The following is a 12761-nucleotide window of genomic DNA, read 5'->3' as shown; positions in this document are numbered from 1 at the left end:
ATCTAAAGCAATTATTTAATGTACATGCATGTCAACAAAGGTACACAGTGCAGTGCATTGTCGCACAAACTCCAACTCAGTACTGTGTTGGACCCCTGGATGGGCTGCTAAACTGCCTGCTCAATAACATAACATCTTCCAGAAAATCCCTTTAAAAAAAAAAAACTTACATTCAGAATGTGCTGCGAACTGTTTTGTACAGAGCATGACAAGGGGAGACCTCATGTTTTTGCTATGCCTGTGCACCGGTGTTAACTTGCATGTACAATGATGAAATTGTTTAGTAAAACTTCCAAAACCCATGTGCAGTTATAATAGTGGAGGAAAGACACCTAGTGAGAGGTCGTGTGGTGAGGTTGTGGTTTCTCTCCAACATGGCAACTTGTTCTATTGAAAAACAAACCACAGAATCTCTTTCCACTTGTTTCTGAAACAGCTGTGGGCAACTGTCTGGCCAGACCCTCCTCCCAGACTGTCTGGCTAGGCCCTTCTCCCAGACTGTATGGCTAGGCCCTCCATCCAGGTGGATTGTGGTGGACTTTGTCTGTGTCAGCACCAGCAAGGCTTTGGACCCGTGCTTCCTGCCGGGAGAAACATGAGCCAAAGACCACATCCAGAGCAGCAGGAGAGGCCTATGGCAGACTTAACCAAGGTTAACCAAGTGGAGAGAACATCAGCAGCCATTATGAATCATACTGAGAACACCTGGGCTGAGTTTCCCAAATGCAAACATCATCTTTAGCTCGAAGATCATTTTAAGTCCATTGATCTTAATGCTGAAGAGGATCTGGATGTTTTTGGGGAAATTCACCCCTGGGAAGATTGAGGTGTTTCATTAAGATAAATGTAGAGCTTGTAAACTGTGTTGGAGATTTCAGGTGTTTCGCAGCTCTAGTTGCGATGTATTGATGTAGTTACATGTCTTGCATTTTTAATTTTTTTGGTGGTGGGGGGGGGGGACATTGGTGGAGTCATTTTCAGATGAAGAGGTCAAAGAGCTTTGAACAACTGCTACTTTACTGTGTAAAACAAAGAAGAGTTTAACATTTTTTTTTAGCTAGGCGAGTCAGTTAAGAAGAAATTCTTATTTACAATGACGGCCTACATCGGCCAAACCCAGACGACCAATCGTGCGCCGCTCTATGGGACTCCCGATTACATCTGGTTGTGATACAGCCTGTATTTGAACCAGGGTGTTTGTAGTTTCATCTCTAGCACTGATACAAAGTGCTTTAGACCGCTGCGCCACTCGGCAGCCCAACCTGAGGTTTTCAGGTTTCTAAATAAGTCAAATGTACCACCAATGACTATTAGTGTAATCATTGGTTACGGTGCATGGAAAATGTATTGTGTATGTCATTAAGGGTGCAGGTGTTTGTTGCTGTACTCGTTCACTTCCTCAAAGGAAAATTAAGAATTTACTGTTTTGCTTAGAGAAGATTTAACAAAGGCACAGCCTAAAAATTAACCCTACGCATAAATCTGACAGTTGGAAGCACTGGCAATTCCATTTCATTTGCAGAAGAATGTACCATCAAACGGGAAGAACAAAATCTGTATAGTTTCTGGATTAGAGCCTGGACTTGAATGACAATTTTACTAAATTGATAACCACATTTCATCACTAGTTTGGACTTGATGAATTTACACCCATGCAAAAACAGACACAGATAGTATTGGTTTTCCCATGAAGAAGATCAGGACTTCTGAGACATAATTTGAGCAGAAGAGTCGTTGCCAATTAAAGATTAGTGGGGTCTCCCTCAGAAACAAAGGGAATTGATGTTTACGTTCATGTAATGGGGAGTCAAGAAACTACATTTGCTCTGTGATTACCGGTAGTCAGGCACGGAGTCATGGGAATCCTCTGTGCCCATCTGGTGAGAAACATTCAATGTCCCTCTCTCTCTCTCACTCACACACACACACACACACACACACACACACACACACACACACACACTCACACACACACACACACACACACACACACACACACACACAGTTCCCAGCCTGGCTTTAATGGATGTGTTTATGGGATCTGGATCTGTGGGTGGTGTCTTTGCAGGTGGGGCCCAGGTGGTGTGTACGGACTACATATTGGTCAAACACCATCATTCCTCCCCAACCTTTCCTAGGAACTTCACATATTAAGGTAAAGTTACTAGGAAAGGTTTGGAAGGAAGGGGGGTGCTTCACTAGTGCAGGGTTGAGACTTGACTAGCAGAGGGGTTCCTAATATGTATTCCGTAGGGTGGGCTTACACTACATTTCACTGAAATCCTGTGAGGAAAAGAAATAAAGGGACTTTATTATCCCTCCTGTTCTTGAGCATTTAAAAAAATATATATATATCTTCCATTGCAGTCATTGTAGGGTACGAGCAACCTTCCAGTCTGCTTGACTGACCCTGTGTGTGTGTGTGTGTGTGTGTGTGTGTGTGTGTGTGTGTGTGTGTGTGTGTGTGTTTTTTTGTGCCCAGATAAATACCGAAATTGGTTTGCTTCCACAAGATAATTTCTTAGGAAAATATATTTATTTGGGAATATTCTCTTTAACCAAGGCAACCTTCCCACATTGTGAGTAGGTGTTTGGTGAATCACTCTCTTTCAACACCTTTGCCCCTGAGTTAACAATTCAACAAGGGCATTACATATTGCTCGACAGGTTTGACATTATCCGGTGAACACAACAACTAATGATTACACATATAAAAAGAAAGAAACAATGAAGCTTGGCTTGCTAACAGTTGCTGTGGGAGCTTTGCATTCTTGGCCTGAGATACCCAGCAACCACAACAGTGATTTACCCAGAATTAATTCCATCACACTTTCAAAACTCTAAATCCATGTTTATGAGGCCCTGTAGAGAAGGAATGTAAATAACAGTCCCATTATGTGAACTGGTTTGTTACAGCAAGATACACTGTAACTTCCTCTTAGCTTATTAGAGGACAATAACATGCACCTACACTCATTTCGGTTCCAGGTAGAACCTTTTTGGTTCCGGGTACAACCTTTTTGGGTCCCGGTAGAACTCTTTTGGGTTCCATGTAGAATCCGCTGTCGAAAGGGTTCTACATGGAACTCAAAAGGGTTCTACCTGCAACCAAAATGGTTCTTCGGCTGTCCCCATAGAATAACCCTTTTTGGTTCCAGGTAGAACCCTTTCCACAGAGGGTTCTACATGGAACCCAAAAGAGTTCTACCTGGAACCAAAAAGGTTCTACCTGGAGCCAAAAAGGGTTCTCCTATGGGGAAACCCAAAGAACCCTTTTGGAACCCTTTTTCTTCTAAAGGTGTACAGTATGAGTTCCCAAGACAAGTCCTGAGACGTGCTTTATTCCCTGCGATCTGCCCTTTCTGGAACTGTGAGGAATAGCGGTGTAACCGACCATGACAAAGACCAAAGCTAGCGGGAGTACCGTTGAGGACAGTGGTAAAGGATCTTTTAAATGAATAAAAATATTTCTATAAGCACTTGTTACAACAACAAGAAAATAGCTTCAAGTGTTTTGTCCAAATACGGGTTGAGTCAACTAATAAAAGAATGGCCGACCTGACCAGAGAGGTCCAGGACCTGAAGAACAGTTTGCAGTTCTCCCAGGGTCAGCTCGATGAGTTTAAACAGGAGAACGGCAAGATGACAGCAATCTGTAAATCATTGAGGACATCAGTTCTGTATGTGAATACATGATAATCTGATTTCTCCGTTATTGTTATCTCGAGGGACAATCAAGGTGGAACAACATGGTTGTGGACGGAATTGCGGAATCTCCACATGAGACCTGGACGGACTCTGTGGACAAAGTGAGGGAAATTATCTCGGAAGATCACAGGAAGATTAGCTGTTCTGGAAAGAGCCAAGAACTTGAGAGGAATGTATATCTTCCTCAATGTGGACTATCCTGAAGTTGTACACCAGAAGAGGAAAGAACTGATCTCAGCCATGAAAGCTGCCAGAAAGCATGGGGACATTGCTTACATCCACTATGACAGGCTAATTTTCCACCCTCCCTCCTACAAGCCTGGAAGGGATGAGAGAGCCAAGCCTATGGGTTCGTGGCCCCGCAGCACACACACACACACACACACACCAACTGATTTAATGGACTGAATGTATATATATTTTTTTATCTTGCTTTGTTTGCTCTTTTCCATATAATATCTACAGTTGAAGTCGGAAGTTAACATACACTTAGGTTGGAGTCATTAAAACTTGTTTTTCAACCACTCCACAAATGTCTTGTTAACAAACTATAGTTTTGGCAAGTCGGTTAGGACATCTACTTTGTGCATGACACAAGTAATTTTTCCAACAATTGTTTACAGACAGATTATTTCACTTATAATTCACTGTATCACAATTCCAGTGGGTCATAAGTTTACATACACTAAGTTGACTGTGCCTTTAAACAGCTTGGAAAATTACAGAAAATTATGTAATGGCTTAAGAAGCTTTAAGAAGCTTCTGATAGGCTAATTGACATAATTTGAGTCAATTGGAGGTGTACCTATGGATGTATTTCAAGGCCTACCTTCAAACTCAGTGCCTCTTTGCTTGACATCATGGGAAAATCAAAAGAAATCAACCAAGACCTCAGAAAAATAATTGTAGACCTCACCAGAAATGCCACCAGGTGTCTTTTCACAGTCCCCAAATCCAGAACAAATTCAAGAAAGCATACAGTATTATGTAGAGCTATTATTGCATGGAACTTCCTTCCATCTCATATTGCGGGGCGGCAGGGTTAGAGCGTTGGACTAGTAACCGGAAGGTTGCAAGTTCAAATCCTCGAGCTGACAAGGTACAAATCTGTCATTCTGCCCCTGAACAGGCAGTTAACCCACTGTTCCTAGGCTGTCATTGAAAATAAGAATTTGTTCTTAAACTTGCTTAGTTAAATAAATATAAAATATTGCTCAAATGAACAGCAAACCTGGTTTCAAAAAACAGATAAAGCAACACCTCACAGCACAACGCCTCTCCCTTATTGGGCCTAGATAGTTTGTGTGTCTGTATTGATATGTAGGATACATGTGGCTTTACATTTTTTTTTATGTAGTTCTGTCCTTGAGCTGTTCTTGTCTATTAATGTTCTGTATTTTGTCATATTTCATGGTTTGTGTGGACCCCCAGGAAGAATAGCTGCTGCTTTCGCAACAGCTAATGGGGATCCTAATGAAATACCAAATACCCCAACAACAAATATTCACATTGTAGGCCTCAACAGCAGGTATACTTGGCCTAAATATAAAGAGTTGATTCCAAAACGCTATATCCACAAATGTTTCACATTTCTGTTTTTTTTAAATCAGAAATGATTGCTTATGGGTACGTTCATGTATGTGTAAAATATGACTGTTTTTATTATTATTACTAATTTTAGATGTGCATGAAAATGTTTGTTGTTTTGCAAAATGCTATATAACCATTGTTTAGCTGGGATGGAATGTTTGTATTCTGTATATTTGACTGATAAGTGGCTCTCTCACCTAGCTATCTTAAGATGAATGCACTAACTGTAAGTCTCTGGATAAGAGCATCTGCTAAATGACTAAAATGTCAAAGTTTTACATACACATCTCATATTAATGTATTGAATTATTATTTTAAACCATTTTTAAATATTGATGTCACAAATGTATAATTTGTACATTTCTTTATATAAAAAATAAGCAGGCCAGGCTTATTGTCAAGAAGTGGTTGCAGGGCCCTTTTGCATTTCACCTGAATCCCTGTGCGTGTGATACTTTGAGACACCAGGGCTGACATCCTCCCCCTTTTAATCACTGTCCACAGTGTACAAAATTAATGTGTGACTCACAATACTTGTAGTGGTCAGGATTGGTGCAGAAACTATTTTTTACAATGTCGATGAGAAAGGCAGCGAATAGTTTTACCTGATGAGACCACCCAAGGAGGGTTGTTTAATTGAAGAGTTGAGCTCTGATATTCCATACACAAAAGAACAACCACAAAATCCTGATTTACCCCTCATTATACTTATGGAGGTGATAGATTAACCTACTGACAGTTTAGAATCACATTTAATAACCTTTTTCACTCAGGATATAGAAGCTTATTAAAACATCTCTTTCCAGTGGCCCAAAACAATTATTTAAACATCTTTAGCTACTAGCTTTGTTTTTAAATAAAAACGGAACCTTGCATTCTTTCTCATTTGAAACATTCTGTTTCAAAACATTCTGTATCAAATGACATTTTATCATATTTTAATGTAGAAAATGTCTCGTCATGGGTCTGCAGACTCAGCATTTCTAAGATTAGGCTAAATCACGCCCTTCTGCCTTCTGGCCTACAATTACAACAAGACCCTGTCTAGCAGATAATATTTCCACAGCTGTAGCAGAAAAATGACTGTTGCAAAGAAAACTGACTTTTGTTCCCATGAAGTCTGATTTTCCTATTCATGTGTAACTGTAGGCCTGCGTCCGACTGGTTTGGTAGTTTTGGCATAATCTCACGCAGAATTCCGGTCCGTCAAACTGTTTGGCGTAATTACTGTTTAATAAACCATTTTGAATACAGAGAGGTCCTTATACCTGACCAGTCGGATGAAACAAACTACTTAAAAAAAAAAAATTGGACACCCTGCAAAATGTGTCACAGTTATGGTTTCATCAGGCATGTATAGTGCGTAAAATCATGTCTGCTGTGTAAACGTTTTTAAAAAATATGTATATATATATATATATACATACATATATAAATATATGTTTTTTACAATAATTGTCTGAGACACAAGAAATCTACCCTACCTACAAGTAAAGCCCTTATATCTGACTTAGGCCTACACTAAACGTTGATTTGGCTATTGCATAGGCAAAAGGCGCCTCGCCCCTACTATAATATCACTGAAATAGCCTAAAGCCGAATTGCATTGATGTCATCTCACATCTGCGCAAATTGAGTTATCCAAATTATATTTGGACAAAAATCGTTACAAGAACACCCTTCATTTTTATTTTGAGCAACCTGCATATAGTCACAGCGCATTCAAACCAATTCATATTTAGGGTAAGTCCTATATGTTCAGAGATTACCTGTTTATTGACGGAATGGTATATGAAAATGTTGCAATGAATTGTTGGTTGTTCATGGTGTGCAGCCTAGACTATGATGCCGCCAGCCAGTCGTTCACTGGCAAACTCCTGCGCAAAGCGTGAAAGTCGTCACACTGAAAAGCGAAGATACACTTGATTTAGCACGCTAAACAGGCAGTTTTCTCTTTTGGAACCATCCACTAATGCGAAGTGAAGTCCACCGAGCGCGCCGGGTGAGCAAAATCAACTGCGACCGCGATTCTACATTTCTGTGTACATGTCAATATATTTAATCCTCACTAATGTTGTGCAAACACCCTATGTCATGTGAATGTGTCAAATTAAACGGTCAAAACACATAGGCCTAGAAACCATTGCCGACTTTGCTTTCTCAAGAGCGCACACCTTCTAGAAGTTCTATACTAGAACACATGGCAAGGCCAGCGCTCCTCGGCTAAGAGGAGACGTGCGACAGGAAGTGACGTTTTCATCTATTAGAACTCGATTTTTTTTTTCTATCCATAAAGAGCATGCTCAAGGTTGCTTGCGCCAGTGAAGGAAAAAAATATAGTGAACGTTCAAAGAAACCTCGGGTCGAGGGAGCATACAATACCAGACGATTGGCACAATCGAAGAGCGGTAAGGGTGTGATTAGATTCGTATCATAATAAATGTAGCTTTTAAAAAGCCGAAATAGTCTTAACAATACAATGGATTGACTAATATGAATGGCCATGATGACAGTAATGTTAACGTAAAGCGTCATATTATTGGCGTCCTTGATTTTAGAGAGCATATGGATATATTAGGCTATATATAACCAAATATGTTTTACTGCCAGCATGTCATAATGACTATTTTTGCCTATCGTTTTATGTAGGCTAGTTGGCAGGTGTCAATGGTTGATTGGATCATGATTGTTGGGGGGGGGGGGTTAAGAATGCTCAGTCTGAATATTAAACATCGCTTGCAGTATGGGTTTGGAAACCGTATCCTTCATATTAGCTAGAAATAATTTTCAAAAAACAAAAGGTTAAATTGATATACACCTTTTTTATAGGGTTGGTGTTCCCACATCTTTCAAATTTATAGCACACAGCGTGTATTTACGGAGGACCGTGACCACCTGTGCTAATTATCTAACGTTTGAACACCTGTGTGAAACGGAAGTCCGCCCAGAAACGTGTTGTCACTGAAAAATACTATCGGCTGCAACTGTGATACACCCGTTTTAAAACGGGGTACATTAAGTGTTTTTGTTTTTTTTGTGCATTTTGTGGAATTATGTTAACGTGATATGAAAGTGAAGGGCTTTGTTTCTATATCCGTATAGCTTCACGTTTTTAGATGGAGTATGTTGGTTGTTTTGGCTGCCAGAGCAAGTCTACCTCAGAAAATAACAAAGTCATTTGGACTATAAGGAGAAATCGTAGGCTCTTTAAGAGTACATTTTGGGCTTAATTTATGTATGGGAGGTTTGTCATGTTCGGTTGAGTCGAGTGCTCTGTAGCTACTCAGCACATGGTGAGTAGCCTATTTTCACGAGGTATGCACACACTTGGTTGACCTGGACTCCTCGCTACCTAGATATATCGTAGTAAAATTAACCTCGAGTAGGGTTCTTAAATGGGATTGAAGTTAGCAACGTTAGCATTTAAAAAACAAATAATAATCTCGTAATGATAGTTCATCTGCATGGGTAAACCTTCGCGCCCCACAGTCTCTCTCATTCTCTATCAGCAAGATCGTGTGAAACAGACATTGTGTTTATATAATCGATTTCTTCCTGGTCATAGAAGCTAAAAGGCCCTGTTAAGCTATAGCCAGGCACAGTAGACTATCTAAACAAATCCAGCTTTTCAACGCTAGTGTGCGTGTAGAAGTCCAACAAAATTCTTAATTATCTCATGTCGAGCAATTATTTTGCATTGAAATAGGCTATGAATGAACCTCGGTTTGCAAATAAATACACCATGCCAATGTGTGCAGAACATTTGACCAAGAATGCTACATTTCTATTTAAAACCATAACGTAGGCTACATTGAAGCCGAAACTGCATCAGGGGAACTTGACAAGCTCAAGTAGCCTACTGCGCATGCTTGCCCTTGACAAGTCCCAGTCACTCCCGGTCGTCCCTATCCTATAATGACCTTGGTGATTTCTTGAATGTCTAAACAAAGGTATTGTTATTCACAACCTTTGACACACATGGCTTTGCAACTTAACTATGCACAGCACACATGTTATCATCTCTATGCTGTGTGTGTCAGTCAATTATATTCTAGAAGTCTCTACTTTGTAAGTAATATCCTTATTCATCCAGGTCGTTGATCTCCGTGTAGAAAATCTCCACAATATTCTAATTGACAACAGACCCCCAGTGTGTTTGATGTACACCTCACGGCTGTGGTTGAATGGGTGGCTGGTAGGTAGGTAGACTAGTGTTTAAGGACGTTGGGCCAGTAACAGATTGGTTTCTGTTTCAAATATCTAGGTGAGAAACTGTCGCTGTGCCCTTGCGCAAGGTGCTTAACCCTAATTGCTCCTGTAAGTTGCTCTGGATAAGAACATCTGCTAATTGACGTAAATGTAATGAAGATTCTGTTTTTTTGTGTTGACAATATTGGTTAGCCTTTTCATATTCAACACAGTAATCTCAGACTGAATGTGTATGGAGATGCCTCTGTATGGCTCTGTAGCCTTGTTCTCCTGGCTGACCCTCATTCTCATGAACAACTGGGAACTTTTCCCAATGTGACTCTCACATGATCGGCTACTGCACAATGAAGCAGAAGATATGACCCCCCCCCCTCCTCCTTTCTCACTCCTTATAACAAGGATTAGTGGGCAACAATCCAGATGTCAGCAGCTTATAGAATCAGGATTGGCCATGTTCGGTTTAATGAATGAAGCTTTCATGTAATTGTTGTGTGGGTTTGCGCTAGAATTCTGGACTCTGGCCTCTTTGGCGCTCCAGGCTTGCTCTTTTTGTGTTCATAGCAGGTCTGTTTCTTGGGCAAAAGTTTGTAGTTAAAAGCACTAGTCTATACTTGGTAGGATCTGGTTGAATGAATGACATCTGTCATCGGAGTGAAAAATATTTTAATTTCCCTGAACCTACCAAAGTTGTCACACCTTTTACATTTGGAAAACGTGAGTTTTTAATTTGATTTAGATTCCTTTTCAGAACTGAAATAGTTTCAGGAATCTTTTCTTGCTCCTCTTCACTTTAATACGTGCTGTCCATTCTGACTAAAGGTTTCCTATATAACCATTGTGACGAGTCGAAGAACCTTTGTTATACGTCTGCCTATGTGAAGTGGTCGAAGAGCTTTAGCCAAGGGCAATGATGTATAGGCTAGGGTCTGTTACTTTGGTTAGGCTACATATTCAACCAGAGAGCTTAAGCCTCATACTGTGGCATGTAAGCGTCTAATTCCTGTTGTGTTCATTCACAACATGTTGCCAGTTCTTGAGACTAAAATAACTTCCCATGGCTGTTTGCAGTCAACTCGCAGCTTACGGAGTCAGTCCCCTATATCTGCATTTTGTCATGATATTATTGAAGAAATGAATGGTTATTACATATGTTATAGCATGTTTACAACACTGTAACATCGTCAGGTTTATGGACAAATGCTGTTCCATAGAAATGCATTGTGGTCAACCCGTGGGCTAGTTACAGTAGAAGGCCTTAACTCAGTCACGCTCGTAAAGCTGGGATAAATGGCTGTGTTTCTGGACTGTTTATGAACTTAAGGTTACCCGGGTTCTTCTGGGAGACGTGTTGGAAAGCACTACCGTGAGTGTCTGCTTGACAATGGGAAAAGGGAAGAGCTATTAGGCTGTTAGAAAAAGCGGGTGAAGATGTGTCTGTTTTTCAAGGAAGAACTTGATACGCAAGGCGTATTGCTTTAGCCTTGAATTGATGTAACCATGCCCCCCCCGGGCCCAGTGTAGCAGTTTGTCTGGGAACCAAGGGTGAATTCACGGTTCCCATGGTGATGGCACATGCTTTATCTGTCTTACACACTTTGAAGGCTTTGCAGGTAGAGGCCTACACTCTAGAACAGGGATGGGGCGGGGCTACACTCTAGAACAGGGATGGGGCGGGGCTACACTCTAGAACAGGGATGGGGCGGGGCTACACTCTAGAACAGGGATGGGGCGGGGCTACACTCTAGAACAGGGATGGGGCGGGGGACTCCAGTCCTCAGGGGCTCGAGAGGTTTCGCACTTTGTCTTCATCCCTAGCAAAGACAGCTGATTTGAAGCTAATTGCTCCCGAGCTGTGCAGCGGTCTAAGGCACTGCGTCTCTGTGCTTGAGGCTTCATTACAGACATCCCTGGTTCGATATCCAGGCTGTATCACAACCGGGCAGGTGATTGGGAGTCATATTTGGCCCAGTGTCGTCCAGATTTGGCCGGTGTAGACCATCATTAAAAATATTAATATGTTCTTTAACTGACTTGCCTAGTTAAATAAATAAAATGTGCATTCTAAACTCAAGATCATGGTTAGTTGGTTATTGGAGTCAGTCTTCAGGCAGTGGTCACCAGCTGGCAGATGCTGTGTGGTTAAGGCTACCCACGTGATGTGATCCTTATGAATTATTTGTCGAACAGCAGCCAAGCATCGATCATCATGTCACCAGAATAACACCCTCGATATTTATTGGAAAGAAGCATCAAGCTCATCGAGGGGTTTCACCACCCTGTGAAGTTCATCATTTATTTAATCTGTAGCCTAATAAACTGCATGATTTCCTGAGTTGTCGTTGGAGGACCACACCACATAATCGCGTGACTCCAGGTTTACATCGATTTCCGCCGCCTTTTCTCGCATTTATTAATTTGACTGACACAAAAAAGATCCCACCTTGGCTAGCGCATTTTTTTGTTTTTTTGTCGACATTTGGAAAGTTTACCGACACAATTTGTTTCCATCAGGCCTGTTGTGACCTTTTTTAATTTATCCGACATGTACTTTACTCGCTTAAAAAAAGTTGGATGGAAACCTGGTTATTGTATGTGACTGTGTGTTTGTAGTCACACTTCATCTCTTAACCAATTCTGCAAGACCTACAGATAATGTTTTTAACCCTACCAAGGCTGGGTATGTTTGGCATGTAGGCTAAAAGCTTTGATGGCTTACCTTTCAGACGGTGTGATTTTAATGAGAGAACCACTTGACCAACAGTCTTTTCTCAACATATTCCACTGCAAGCAGAGGGGTTGAAGTTACAGCCTACATTTTGATATGTGGATATGAAGTTTGCTAGTTTACAAAAGGACTGATCATCATCATCATCATCATCATAATAATAATAATAATAATAATACATTGAATTTATAATGCATTTTTCATTGAAAAACAATCTCAGTACTACAGTTAGTGTATTAAAATAAATGTTAAAACGAGACTTAGAAAAAGGACAGAGCTAGACAGGGCAACTGACACGAAGTACACAGCGGACGCTACCAAGGAACACAAGGAATAGTGCTACAGTATCTCCTCTTTTTCTGTGACCTTTACTGTAGTCTTGCTAAGTCAGCCTTTACTAGCCGTAGCCAAAAAATATGCTGAGGAAGACACGACTAGTCCATGCCAGACAGACTTAGCCTAACTGAAATTAGCCTATAACCTAATGTAGTGTTAAGATCATAGGCCTATATTTGATTTATTGTTTAGT

At 40.7% G+C, this 12761-nt stretch overlaps 1 protein-coding gene across 2 annotated transcripts in view; it reads left to right on the top strand.

The window, feature by feature from the left end:
- The first annotated feature begins 7570 nt into the window (after window positions 1–7570).
- LOC112227235 (transferrin receptor protein 1-like) overlaps window positions 7571–12761 on the top strand; it is a 29429-nt gene continuing 24238 nt past the window's right edge. The window contains exon 1 of one of the 2 annotated variants that reach the window (XM_024392128.2): window positions 7571–7706. The gene's annotated coding sequence lies outside the window, so the exon portion shown is untranslated. Of the gene's footprint in view, window positions 7707–8279; window positions 8592–12761 lie in introns of those variants that run through there. The other variant, XM_042308331.1, reaches the window with a different exon arrangement.

This window comes from Oncorhynchus tshawytscha, linkage group LG28 (genome assembly GCF_018296145.1).
Source record: "Oncorhynchus tshawytscha isolate Ot180627B linkage group LG28, Otsh_v2.0, whole genome shotgun sequence".
Classification (NCBI taxonomy): Eukaryota; Metazoa; Chordata; class Actinopteri; order Salmoniformes; family Salmonidae; genus Oncorhynchus; species Oncorhynchus tshawytscha.
Note: the sequence above shows the minus strand (reverse complement) of the source record. Positions and strands in the feature narration are given on the sequence as shown.